The 14,096-nt window shown below is 43.0% G+C and overlaps 1 protein-coding gene across 6 annotated transcripts in view; it reads right to left on the bottom strand.

Moving 5' to 3' along the window:
- FARS2 (phenylalanyl-tRNA synthetase 2, mitochondrial) overlaps positions 1 to 14,096 on the bottom strand; it is a 397,026-nt gene that overhangs the window by 277,339 nt on the left and 105,591 nt on the right. The gene's annotated exons all lie outside the window — the stretch shown is intronic.

The raw sequence follows: 14,096 nt of genomic DNA, 5'->3' as shown, positions 1-14,096 counted from the left end.
ATGATTCAGAAGAGGACTGAGAGAATGTAATATGGTCAGATGAAACCAAAGAAGAACATTTTGGTAAAAACTCAACTCGTCGTGTTTGGAGGAGAAAGAATGCTGAATTGCATCCAAAGAACAACATACCTACTGTGAAGCATGGGGGTGAAGACATCATGCTTTGGGGCTGTTTTTTGCTAAAGGACAAGGATGACTGATCCGTGTAAAGGAAAGAATGAATGGGGCCATGTATTGTGAAATTTTGAGTGAAAATCTACTTCCATCAGCAAGGACATTGAAGATGAAATGTGGCTGGGTCTTTCAGCATGACAATGATCCCAAACACACCGCCTGGGCAACGAAGGAGTGGCTTCGTAAGAAGCATTTCAAGGTCCTGGAGTGGCCTAGTCTCTAGTTCTCAACCCCATAGAAAACCTTTGGAGGGAGTTGAAAGTCCGTGTTGCCCAGCAACAGTGCCAAAACATCACTGCTCTAGAGGAGATCTGCATAGAGGAATGGGCCAAAATACCAGCAACAGTGTGTGAAAACCTTGTGCAAACTTACAGAAAACTTTTGACCTCTGTCATTGCCAACAAAGGGTAGATAAAGTATTGAAATGAACTTTTGTCATTGACCAAATACTTATTTTCCACCATATTTAGCAAATAAATTCTTAAAAAAATCAGACAATGTGATTTTATGGATTTTGTTTTTCTAATTATGTCTCACATAGTTTAGGTATACCTATGATGAAAATGATAGGCCTCTCTCATCTTTTTAAGTGGGAGAACTTGCACAATTGGTGGATGACTAGATTCCTTCCCTGCAGTATGTGCTCAACTCGCTTCCTTCTGACACAGTCAGTAGAACCTCATGAGACTGACTATGTCAGAAGGAAAGGAGGGGAGCATGTACTGCAGGGAAGTGAGTTATTCACATCCGACCTGATAAGCCAACCATACATCCAGAGCATAAATATGCCCGCCCAGCTGATGGATTCAGGAATCTGTCAGATGGAAATAAAACAGATCATAACACCCAAATGTAGAGGCAGATTGACAAACCATAAAGAGGGTTGTAATCAGTCCCCCCACCCTCCAAGGAATCTATACATACCAGTACATAGTGATTTTGAAAATGACCACAGGTCCTCTTTAACCGGGTATTCTCCAGGCTTCATTATTATCAATAAGTCAAAGAGCAAAATACTTGTTTGACTTTGTACAGTTCTGTATCACATCAAAGGAGTTTTCTTAGCATAAGCAGACAGCTCACCAATATTGAGCACAGAATGACTATGTACAAATTGATCGGTGCTCGTGGAAAGGACCCTTAGACAGGCCAATTATTGGGAGTGAAAAGCCAAACAAACCTTTTCTGGATCCTTTGTATAGCTGTTCGCTTTTCCGCAAGACATTCTCTATTTATGCTGGAAAATATATATATATATATATATATATATATATATATACATAAAATCATTTATAGGCTTGTACAACTAATGTGATCAGCCAGTGAACCAGGTCGGTCTAATCGCTGCGTCTTTTGCATGCGGCATTAACTGACCTGTTCTGTCAATTTCCACATGTAAAAGGGCAATAAATGATGGCATACCTTTGTGATATGGGCATCACTTAATTGTTTAATATATGCATGATAATGAGGCAGCACAGCTCCTTTAAAGACACAGATAGTGAGAGCCAGACCTTATGGTACACCTCAACGACCACCAGGCAATTGACAAGAATGATTTCAGTTGGCACTCCCATACAAGAGTTTTAATTATTTGTTTTTTATTTAATGTTGAGAATAAAAACACCACTGTACAATAGTTTTACAAACAAGTATATTTTCCAGGCAGGTGTACAACATATTGGCTGTTCGCCCTTCATCAGGCATTTTTTTTCAGGATGCAAGGGAAAGAGGCTATACAAGCAATGTGCCGTGCCTGGCTGGCTGAATTACCCTATCCAGAGTGTATTGCTCAGTTCTGCCTGATTTTTTCCGTGAAATGGAATAAAAAGCAATTGTTGAAAATTCACTTTTGGAAGTGCTAATTCAAATTTTTCTTGCAAATCATTGAACTGTTTGTTAACGGCCTGACTACTGAGACATCTCCCCCCCCCCCCCAATGAGAATGAGAGAATAACATTTTGCAACAGTGCTGGTTAAAAAGGTACTCCGGTGCAAACCAATTTTTTTTTATATGAACTGGCTCCAGAAAGTGAAACAGATTTGTAAATTACATCTATTAAAAAATCTTAATCCTTCCTGTATTTATCAGCTGCTGTATACTACAGAAGAAGTTAAGTTGGTCTTTTCTGTCTGACCACAGTGCTCTCTGCTGACACCTCTAACCTTGTCAGGAACTTTCCAGAGCAGGAGCAAATCCCCATAGCAAACCTATCCTGCTCTGCCAAGATGTGTCAGCAGAGAGCACTGTGGTCAGACAGAAAAGACCTATAAAACTTCCTCTGCAGCATACAGCAGTTGATAAGTACTGGAAGGGTTAAGATTTTTTTTCCCTAGAAGTCATTTACAAATCTGTTTAACTTTCTAGAACCAGTTGATATGACATTTTTTTCCCCCCACAGGAGTACCCCTTTAAGCACGGAGGATCAACAGAGGCCCTAGAGGCCGGACCCTCCATACAATGTAAATGTTATGATAAGCCACAGCAAAATGCCATAATATTATCAGATGGCAATACAACTTTAAGATATAACAAATATGCATAAACATAAACTATATATATATATATATATATATATATATATAGATGCAAATCATAAAATGTTGCAGTATCTTGTGATGTTGGACTAACAGCATTTTGTAGAGACAAGCTTTCGGGATTCCTCCCTTTATGGACTTGATAAAGGGAGGAATCCCGAAAGCTTGTCTGTACAAAATGCTGTTAGTCCAATAAAAAAAGGTATTACAAGATACTGCAACATTTTATGATTTGCATCTGCATCACTGGACTAATACGGCTACTCAAATTTACTATATATATGTATATATATTTTTTTTCATTACAACAGTTGAAGAGCCCAATTTACTGCTGAAGAATTGATAAATGAAATGACAAGCCATATCATTGCCAGGGGTTCACCAATCATTGGTGTTCTGCAGGACCCTTGTGCAGCCATTTTTCTGGCTTTCAGTACAGGGAATGTGCACAAAGTTTTTCTCAAGCCCAAGGCCCAAGCACATCTATTCTTGATATGTCAGTCACTGCTGATACCTTCAGGTTTCTTTTAACACCGACCAAAGATAGAGTTAAAACCAGTTCTGTTTGTTCGCATTGGCAGTCAGGCATCCCTGATCATTACCTACTTGTGCATGTCTCGGTTTTAGCAGACACAGTGAGATTAGGGAAAAATACTGTTCAATTGCTATTAACTCTCAGAACATTTAGTTTTTTCTTCATTCCCTTTTCCCTGCTGCGCTAAGCAAATTTAATTACAATGTGAAAACTTCGCACAATGTTCTAGAAAGAATATTAAGTGTTCACGTTATTTCAGCTGAATCAGAAAGGTACACTCACACTGTGTAGAAAGACATTGCTTGGATAGTGAAGATTATTGACATTTCTAATCCACACTACAAACCCAAAAAACACTGTTGTAACCATGAAAGGGTTATTTGCAGGAGAGGTGAATTACAACATATGCCCTTGTTTATCCCCTTAGAAAAAAAAAATAACATTGAGCACTAGAGATGAGCGAACTTACAGTAAATTCGATTCGTCACGAACTTCTCGGCTCGGCAGTTGATGACTTTTCCTGCATAAATTAGTTCAGCTTTCAGGTGCTCCTGTGGGCTGGAAAAGGTGGATACAGTCCTAGGAGACTCTTTCCTAGGACTGTATCCACCTTTTCCAGCCCACTGCCGAGCCGAGAAGTTCGTGACGAATCGAATTTACTGTAAGTTCGCTCATCTCTATTGAGCACCAATCAGTTAGTACAGTACATTATTAAAATAGTCACTTTTTTCAGTATTTGTTTCTTCTCCCACATTCCTATGCAGGACGTCACTTTAAAATTTGTAGGTTATTGAACAATAGCAATGTTGTCATCTGAAGCCACCCATACTGCCTCTATATGTATTCAGCACACACACTACTGGGTTTAGTCTTTTACTCGTATTATTCAATTTCACAGTTGAAGGTTTCATTACATAACCTATTTGTACAACAGCTCTGCTACATTTCCTAGTACTTGCACAAGTATTACCCGCAGAAGAGGTGATAAACATTGAAACATTGATAGCTGACTGCAATGTGGCATTGTCAATAGATGTTCTAATCTATGTACTATCCAATGCCACATTATTTTACACTTGGGAAAGACTGCATAAGAAATCCCCCCGTATAAACGTACCATAAAGCACCTTCATAAGCATACCTTTAAATATTCAAACCACTGCTTGTGAGCCAATCAATTTCCAAAGTGCCCGCAGAGTGGGACCAATCGCCCCAAGTGCCCAGTAATTCCATCCCCTACCAGCACACAGGCTGTCAATCAAATGCAGGAGGAGGAGGTAAGTAGTGATAGGGGAAAGAAAGGCTAGGGACTCAAGGCGATTGGCCCCTCCCTGTAGGCACTTGTGCTCATTTGCATAAATGAAAAAATGCATATTGCTTGGCTAACAAGCAGAAGTACACAAAAATAAAGTTATGCCAGTCAGGGGGATTCCTGCAATAAGAAGATTCCCTTTAAGCCTTCAATGGTTACTAAACTAAAATTAAAGGGGTATTCCAGGCAAAAACATTTTTTTTATATATCAACTGGCTCCGGAAAGTTAAACAGATTTGTAAATTACTTCTATTAAAAAATCTTAATCCTTCCAATAGTTATTAGCTTCTGAAGTTTTCTGTCTAACTGCTCAATGATGATGTCACGTCCCGGGAGCTGTGCACGATGGGAGAATATCCCTTGCATAATGGGAAAATATCCCCATAGGAGCTGGACAGCTCCCGGGACGTGAGTCATCAGAAAGCAGTTAGACAGAAAACAGCAACTCAACTTCAGAAGCTAATAACTATTGGAAGGATTAAGATTTTTTAATAGAAGTAATTTACAAATCTCCGGAGCCAGTTGATATATTAAAAAAAGTTTTTGCCTGGAATACCCCTTTAATATTAAAATTAACAGCAAAAAAAAAACATGAGATGGTTGAAATGGTTAATGATAAGTCTGACTGACAAGACGGCTTGACAAAACTGTTAAAATAAAATCCAAGGAAAAAGAAATTCCATCTCACAAGTAGTCTAAAGATATCAAAAAGTTTATTCAAGCATGCCAGTGTAAAAATAGTACAGCAGATCCTAAAAAATGGTAACTGGCGTGTTTCGGGCAGTATCTCCTTAGTCCTAGACTATGACTAAGGACATACTGGCCCTGATTCACTATTATAAACCCGACCTGTTTTGTAGGGCTGTGCACAATAATTTGGCGCACAGCACCAAAAATTGTGCCTGTGCCAGAATTTGTACTAAAAACATGTAAAAACCCAACCTCCATTTTACCCAGAAAATCTGCAAAGGGGGCGTGGTCACCGAAAGGGGCGTGCCCACAACATTTAAAAAAAAATCCCCAAATATTTACTAAGGTTTCCACTGAAAATTTTGTGGATTTGAGCTCTGGAAAACCCCATAGTTCAGAACAGTTGTAAAAAGGGCGAAATGTAGGGAAACATTAGTAAATACTGTGGAAAAATACTTGTGGGGAATTAAAACCCACAAAGAAACTACACTAAATTCTAAGTAAATCAGGGCAACTGTCCGAAATGCGTCAGTCGCTTTTTAGGTCCTGCAGTACTATTTTTACACTTGCATGCTTAAGGGTCTATTCACACGTACAGCATTCTGCGAAGATTTGATGCGCAGGATTTCAAGCTGTGTTCAGTCATTCAGTTTACATTGAAATCTGCAGCAGAAAATCCTGTGCATCAAATCTGCGCATCAAATCAGTATGCTGTACATGTTAATAGACCCTTAATAAACTTCTTGATATTTTTGGACTACTTCCTTGTGAGAACGTTTTTCTATTTCCTTGGATTGGTACGTGCTGTGCTCTGGGTGTCCAATGATTCCAACGCAGGTGTGGGAAGATGTTTACATATTGCATTATACACACTGCAGTAAATGTCTTCTTGGAGGATATTAAACCTTAATGGAATGCTACAGCCTAATTCAACTCATCTCCTATCCGCAAGATAGGGGATAAGTGTCTGATCGCGGGGGGTCCGAACACTGGGACCCCCGCGATCTCCTGTACTGGGCCCTAGCTCTGCCGGGGCTCTACCTATGCAGGAGTTGTGTTGGCCGTGGCGTGTCCCCTCCATGTATGGCTATGGGAGAGGCAGAGACGCAGCGTTCGTGCATCCCCGCCTCTCACAAAGAGCAGAATGGAGGGGGCGTTCCTGTCAACCTCTTAGTGCGGTTGACGACACGAGCATTAGCAGCACAGAACCGGGTCCCAGTTCGGGAGATTACAGGGGGTCCAAGCGGTCGGACCCCCCACCATCAGACACAATACTTCATAGGTGTTAGACTTTTAACACATCTTCCCAGGCCCGGCACAACAATAAGGTGGCCCAAGCGGCTGCTTTAGTGCGCTGACGCTGTAGAGCGAGGGGGGTGGGGGAAAAATTAAACAGGTTTCTATTCTTACTAAATATTTAGCATCCATGCCGCCGCCCGCCATGCTTGTGTGTGCTGTGTGCGATCACTTTTCTGAGGCACGGCACAGCAGTGTGTGGGGGCTGTGACTGGCGCCTGGACTGCGAGCCGCTCCTGCCATGAGTGGAGAGCCAAGGGAGGGTAAATATACCTGCTCTTTTGTGACATACAAAGCTTGTCCTGTGTGTGTGTGTGTGTGTGTGTGTGTATGTATATATATATATATATATATATATATATATACCCCTGCACTGCCTTCGTACAGCAGTTTCCCAAGCAGTGTGCGTCCAGCTGTCGAAAACCACAGCTCTCAGCATGCCCAGACAGCCAAAAGCTATACCTGTATGCACCTGCTTGGGAAACACTGCCATACACTGAGCGATCTCGGCCTCCAGCTCAGCTCCGGCCCCTGTTGATCATGTGATCAGAGACTCATACGGAGGCCTGCTGGGGTCAGAGGAAGGACCAGAGTGCAACAGAACAAATGGATATGGCATGACAGGCAAGTTACATAGCTAACACTATAAATACTGTGCCCTGACCCCTGCCAATCCCCCCCCCCCCCCATTGTGAGTTCTAACCCTGTACTGTTCTATAATTGTATATTAACCCTGTACTCTACTATGACATTGCTGTGTGTTACCCCTGTACTGTAACATCACTGTGTATTACCCCTGCACTGTGATATTACTGTGTGTGTATTACCCTTGCACTGTGACATCACTGTGTATTATCCCTGTACTGTAACGTCATTTGGTGTATAATTCTTGTACTGTGACATCACTGGCTCTATTATCCCTGGATTGTGACATCATTGGGTGTTTTATCGCTGTACTGTGACATCACTGGGCATTGTTATATTTTATATGTAGGGGGCACAGGGCAGGAGGCATTACTACTATATGTGAGAGGCACGGAGTGTTTTTCATTTCAGAGGTATGGCGTATCATAAGGTTTACTGTATGGCAAGGTTATATTTAGAGGTGAAATGTGTAATAGTATATTCAGAGAGTACAGTGTTTGGTAGTGTTAAATACAGAGGATACAATGTGTGGCAGCATTATACTCAGAGGGTACAGTATGTGATAGTATTATACTCAGAGGGTACAGTGTGTGGTAGTATTATATTCAGAGACTGCAGTGTGCAGTAGTATTCTATTTAGAGAGTACCGTGGGTGCCAGGTTTATATTCAGAGAGCACAGTGTGTAGTAGCAGTATATATTTTGAAGGTCCAGTGTGGGATAGTATTCTATTCAGAAGATAAAGTGTGTGCTTTATATTCAGAGAGCGCAGTGTGTGGCAGTATGATATTTACAGAATACAGTGTCTGGTAGGGTTATATTTAGAGAGTGCAGCATGTGGTAGTATTATAATCAAAGGATACAGTGCCAGGCATCATTATATTAATTATCATTTTCATATAGAGGATCAGACTCCGCTGACATAGTGGGGAGCCATCTGGGCGTCACGTTCTGCAGAGAGAAGATTTAGCTGGACCCGGCGGTATGTACATCTGAATTAGATAAGGGAAAACTATAGAGAAGACGTCACCTGTAGTCACTGATATCATTCAGTATTCTCCTCACTATGTCCTATCAGTTGTAGTCATTTGATAGTTCTGCAGTAATAATGGGTGAAACAATAACTCCCAGCATACCCTTACCACTGCTAAGGCAAAAATTCTTGCACCGGCCCTGCTTCTTCCCACAAGGGAGTAATAGTGTGGGTGAATTACACAATTACCACATTGTAATATACTGTACTAATATACTTAGTAATATACTTTATTACTGCTACAGTCCTAACAGTGGCAAAAATAGCAAATAATCTAGACAACTATTTTCTAAAATCGTGATGGGGCCAGACCACTTCTTGTTTTGGTCCTACATTTTGTATGTGCTATAATTCCCTGGTATACGCCAAAGTATCTGTAGACTCCTACTAACCTTGCGTGTGCCAGAACAGTGTCCTTTTGACATACAGTGCACTTGCAATGAGAAGCAGCCTTAACCCCTTAAGGATCAGGCACGTACTCATACGTCCGTGGGAATTTCGCATCCCGCCGCGCCCCGGGCGGGTTGCGAAACCGGACGCCTGCTGAAATCGTTCAGCAGGCGTCCGAGGCAAACGCTGAGGGGGGGTCCCGGGACCCCCACATGTCGGCGATTGCCGCAGATCGTCCGTGTAATCGCGCGGGCGATCTGCGGTGATTCCGGTCATTCGGGTCAGTGGTGACCCGATGACCCGGAACTAGATGGTGATCGGCGGTGTACGATACACCGCCAATCACCTGCCGTTGCTGGGGAGAGGTGACAATACTGTCACCTCCCCAGCAACGCTACTATTGGCTGGCGATCGTCCAGCCAATAGCAGTGCGCCAGAGGAGGGGTTAACGGTCCCTTCCCGCTGCTGCACCTGCTCTCTGTGTTCAGTCAGTGGGTGCAGCAGTGAGGAGAAGACCGTGGATCCCCCCTCAGAGCTCCGGAGCCCCCTCAGGAGCCTTAGAATAGGGACAGCGGATTGCAGGTAAAGGTAGGAGTTCATAAGTAAAAAAAAAAAAAAGTAAAAAAAAAAAAAAAAAGGGTCCTATTAGGGTCTGATCCCTGACCCTGGGTCCTATTAGGGGTTCAGGGAGCTGCGTGCGCCACCCCTTTTTTTTTGGCCGCAGCTTTTTCTTTTTTTTCTATTACTGTTATTACACTTTTTACACCAAGCACCACACACTACATACTTCCCCGCCCACCCCCCCCGCACCCCAACCCCCCCCCCCCCCGTCACCGTAGAAAAAACGTGGTGGCCCGGCATTTTCGGCAGCGGAGGCTTACGCTTTTTTAGCCTCCGACTCCGAATCTGCCAGTGAGGACGAGGAAGATCCTACATTTTTGTATTCCTCTAGTAGTGATGATGAGTCCCCTGTACGGCGGCGGAGACTCCGCCAGGCGAGGCCACGCACCCCCCATGAGAGTGACCCAGTGGCCGACACTAGTACGAGTGGCAATGCCGCTCGTAATAGGAGTTCAGCCCCCCCAGACAAGTGCACCAGAGCCCCCAGAGGGTTATCAGCCACGGATTCCTGAGTTTGTTGGCGACTCAGGAATTCGAATTGACACGGCTGGCTTCACTGATCTGGACTTTTTAAAGTTTTTTTTTTCATTGACAGCTTAGTCAATCACATGGTGGAGCAAACGAACTTGTATGCCCAGCAGTTCATTGCCCACCACCCCGATTCACTTTTGGCCAGGCCCAATGAATGGCGCGCCATTGATGCAGCGGAAATGAGGACATTTTGGGGCCTCTCGCTGCATATGGGCCTGGACAAAAAACCAAGTGCTCGTCATTACTGGAGCGGGGACGTCCTCTATAAGACCCCGCTTTACAGTATGGCGATGACACGGAGGCGGTTCGAGGCCATTCGGAAATGCCTGCATTATGCAGATAATGCGGCATGTCTGCCCCTAGGTGATCCCGCCCATGACTGGCTTTACAAAGTGAGGCCGGTCATCGATCACTTTGGGGCCAAATTTTTGGAGGCCTACGTACCGCTCAGGGGCCTCTCGGTAGATGAGTCTCTCATCAGTTTTAAGGGGAGACTCATCTTCCGCCAGTATATTCCCTCGAAGCGGGGGCGCAGTATGGCGTGAAGCTCTATAAACTTTATGAGAGTACCTCCGGGTACACTTACAAGTTTATAGTGTATGAGGGACAAGATTCCCGTATTGAACCCCCAGAATGTCCCCCCACTCTGGGTGTTAGCGGGGAACTCATTTGGGACCTTGTGCACCCATTGCTGGATAAGGGTTTCCACGTATACGTGTATAACTTTTATACCAGCATCCCTCTGTTCAAATCCCTTTCCGCCAGATCCACGTCCGCTTGTGGGACCGTGCAGAAGAACCAGAGAGGCCTCCCTCTAAATTTGGCCCAGATGCCTATCCCCAAGGGTGAGTCTCGTGCCCTGACCCATGATAACCTGTTGTTGGTGAAGTATAAGGATAAGAGGGATGTCCTTTTGCTCACCACTATTCATGGGAATGGCAGCACCCCTGTCCCTGTGCGAGGTACCGTGGGACCGGTCCTCAAGCCCGATTGTATTCTGGACTACAATCGGTATATGGGGGGAGTTGATCTCTCAGATCAAGTCCTCAAGCCATACGATGCCATGCGGAAAAAACGGGCATGGTACAAAAAAGTTGCGGTCTACTTGGTACAGGTTGCCATGTACAACGCTTTTGTACTATCCCAGTACGCTGGCAACACAGGGACATTCCTCCAGTACCAAGAAGAAGTCCTAAGGTTCCTGATCTTTGGCGACCGGGAAAGATCAGGCCGGACTTCCCAAGGGTCTGGAGTTATAGGCGCCAGGATAGTCCCAGACCAACACTTTGGTCCCCCCCCCAGTGGAAAGAAGGGACGATCCCAGAAAAAATGCAGAGTGTGTAGCAGGAGGGGGATACAGAAGGACACCACGTATCAGTGCGACACTTGCCCAGATAATCCGGTCCTCTGCATAGGCTGCTTAAGGGAGTATCACACTTCCATGGAGTACTAAATGTTCTCTTTTCAGTTTAATTTTCCATAATTTGACAAATGTACCAAGTCCAGAGTACATTCCAAATTGTTAACCTCCTAAAACCACTAAATTGCCCAAAAAAACTGGAAAAAAAAACAAAAAACCTGACGAGACCTCTGGGGGTGTTTTTAAAAAAATGGGTCATAGGTCACTATCATCGGGGATTTTTTTTTATGTTGCCTCAAATGCGCAGCGCTCTCTCTCCACCTGAGCGGGTGCGCATTTGGGGCAACAGGTTAGGGACACCCACGTACATCACATTCCCAGAATGATGACTCAGAGCATAGGGTTTGGGGTGGGCATATTTTTTTTTGTTTTGGCTATGCTCTGGGTCATCATTCTGGGAATATATCCTTTTTTATTATAATTTATAATTTTCTGGCCCACTGTACCCCATATTACGGGCCTCTGTAGCCCACCTGTATACTCCAGTTACGGCCCGTTGTCCCCCATAGTGTTCCCCTATTTTAGGGCTCAGTGCTCCCCTCATTAACGCTCCTTGAGGGGGGGTCCCACATCCTCTGCTATGAAAAGCTCAAGGCCCCTGACTGACCTCATGCCTATACCAAGACCTGGTGTGCACCAGTGAAGCCAAAATCATCCAAAAATCAGGTATGTCCTTACTCCAAAGAAATGTATTTACAAATTGTGGGGGGGACTTTTCTGCTATTAACCCTTGTAAAAATGTCAAATTTTGGGAAAAACCCACATTTTAGTGACATTTTTTTTTTTTACATATGCAAAAGTTGTGAAACCCCTGTGGGGTATTAAGGCTTACTTTACCCCTTGTTACGTTCCTCAAGGGGTCTAGTTTCCAAAATGGTATGCCATGTGTTTTTTTTTTTGCTGTCCTGGCACCATAGGGGCTTCCTAAATGCGACATGTGCCCCCCATTTCAGCAAAATTTGCAAATGTGACTCCTTCTCTTCTGAGCATTGTAGCGTTCCCGTAGTGCATTTGACATCCACTTATGGAGTACTTTCATACTCAGAAGAGATGGGGTTACAAATTTTGGGGGGTAGTTTCTGCTATTAACCCTTGCAAAAATGTGAAATTTGGGGGGAAACACACATTTTAGTGAAAACATTTTTTTTTTTACATATGCAAAATTAGTGAAACCCCTGTGGGGTATTAAGGCTCACTTTATTCCTTGTTACGTTCCTCAAGGGGTCTAGTTTCCAAAATGGTATGCCATGTGTTTTTTTTTTGCTGTTCTGGCACCATAGGGGCTTCCTAAATGCGACATGCCCCCCGAGCAAAATTTGCTCTCAAAAACCCAAATATGACTCCTTCTCTTCTGAGCATTGTAGTTTGCCCGTAGTGCACTTCAGGTCAACTTATGGGGTACTTCCATACTCAGAAGAGATGGGGTTACAAATTTTGGGGGGTATTTTCTGCTATTAACCCTTTCAAAAATGTGAAATTTGGGGGGAAACACACATTTTAGTGAAATTATTTTATTTTTTTTTACAAATGCAAAAGTCGAGAAACCCCTGTGGGGTATTAAGGCTCACTTTATTCCTTGTTACGTTCCTCAAGGGGTCTAGTTTCCAAAATGGTATGCCATGTGTTTTTTTTTTTTTTTTGCTGTTCTGGCACCATAGGGGCTTCCTAAATGCAACATGCCCCCCAAAAACCATTTAAGAAAAACGTACTCTCCAAAATCCCCTTGTCGCTCCTTCGCTTCTGAGCCCTCTACTGCGCCCGCCGAACACTTTACATAGACATATGAGGTATGTGCTTACTCGAGAGAAATTGGGCTACAAATACAAGTATAAATTTTCTCCTTTTACCCCTTGTAAAAATTCAAAAATTGGGTCTACAAGAACATGCAAGTGTAAAAAATGAAGATTGTGAATTTTCTCCTTCACTTTGCTGCTATTCCTGTGAAACACCTAAAGAGTTAAAACGCTGACTGAATGTCATTTTGAATACTTTGGGGGGTGCAGTTTTTATAATGGGGTCTTTTATGGGGTATTTCTAATATGAAGACCTTTTAAATCCACTTCAAACCTGAACTGGTCCCTGAAAAATTGTTAGTTTGAAAATTTTCTGAAAAATTGGAAAATTGCAGCTGAACTTTGAAGCCCTCTGATGTCTTCCAAAAGTTAAAACTTGTCAATTTTATGATGCAAACATAAAGTAGACATATTGGAAATGTGAATAAAAAAAAAATGTATTTGGAATATCCATTTTCCTTACAAGCAGAGAGCTTCAAAGTTAGAAAAATTCAACATTTTCAATTTTTTCATCAAATTTTGGGATTTTTCACCAAGAAAGGATGCAATATGCAATATGTCACGAAAAAACAATCTTGGAATCAGAACTAGAGATGAGCGAACTTACAGTAAATTCGATTCGTCACGAACTTCTCGCCTCGGCAGTTGATGACTTATTCTGAATAAATTAGTTCAGCTTTCAGGTGCTCCCGTGGGCTGGAAAAGGTGGATACAGTCCTAGGAGACTTTCTTAGGACTGTATCCACCTTTTCCAGCCCACCCGAGCACCTGAAAGCTGAACTAATCTATGCAGGATAAGTCATCAACTGCCAAGCCGAGAAGTTTGTGACAAATCGAATTTACTGTAAGTTCGCTCATCTCTAATCAGAATGATAACTAAAAGCATCCCAGAGTTATTAATGTTTAAAGTGACAGTGGTCAGATGTTCAAAAAACGCTCTGGTCCTAAGGTGTAAAATGGCCTGGTCCTTAAGGGGTTAAGGTATATGTTGTGAGATAGTTATGTTTATTCCTGACATGTTTAAATTCAGTTAATGTAAACTTACCAACCACATCTGCTGGAAGACTGTACCAAGCATCAAATACTCTTACAGTAATAATATTTTCTTATGTTGCTCCT

Source organism: Hyla sarda, chromosome 5 (assembly GCF_029499605.1).
Source record: "Hyla sarda isolate aHylSar1 chromosome 5, aHylSar1.hap1, whole genome shotgun sequence".
NCBI classification, from domain to species: domain Eukaryota; kingdom Metazoa; phylum Chordata; class Amphibia; order Anura; family Hylidae; genus Hyla; species Hyla sarda.
This window is presented reverse-complemented; position numbering and strand designations above follow the sequence as displayed.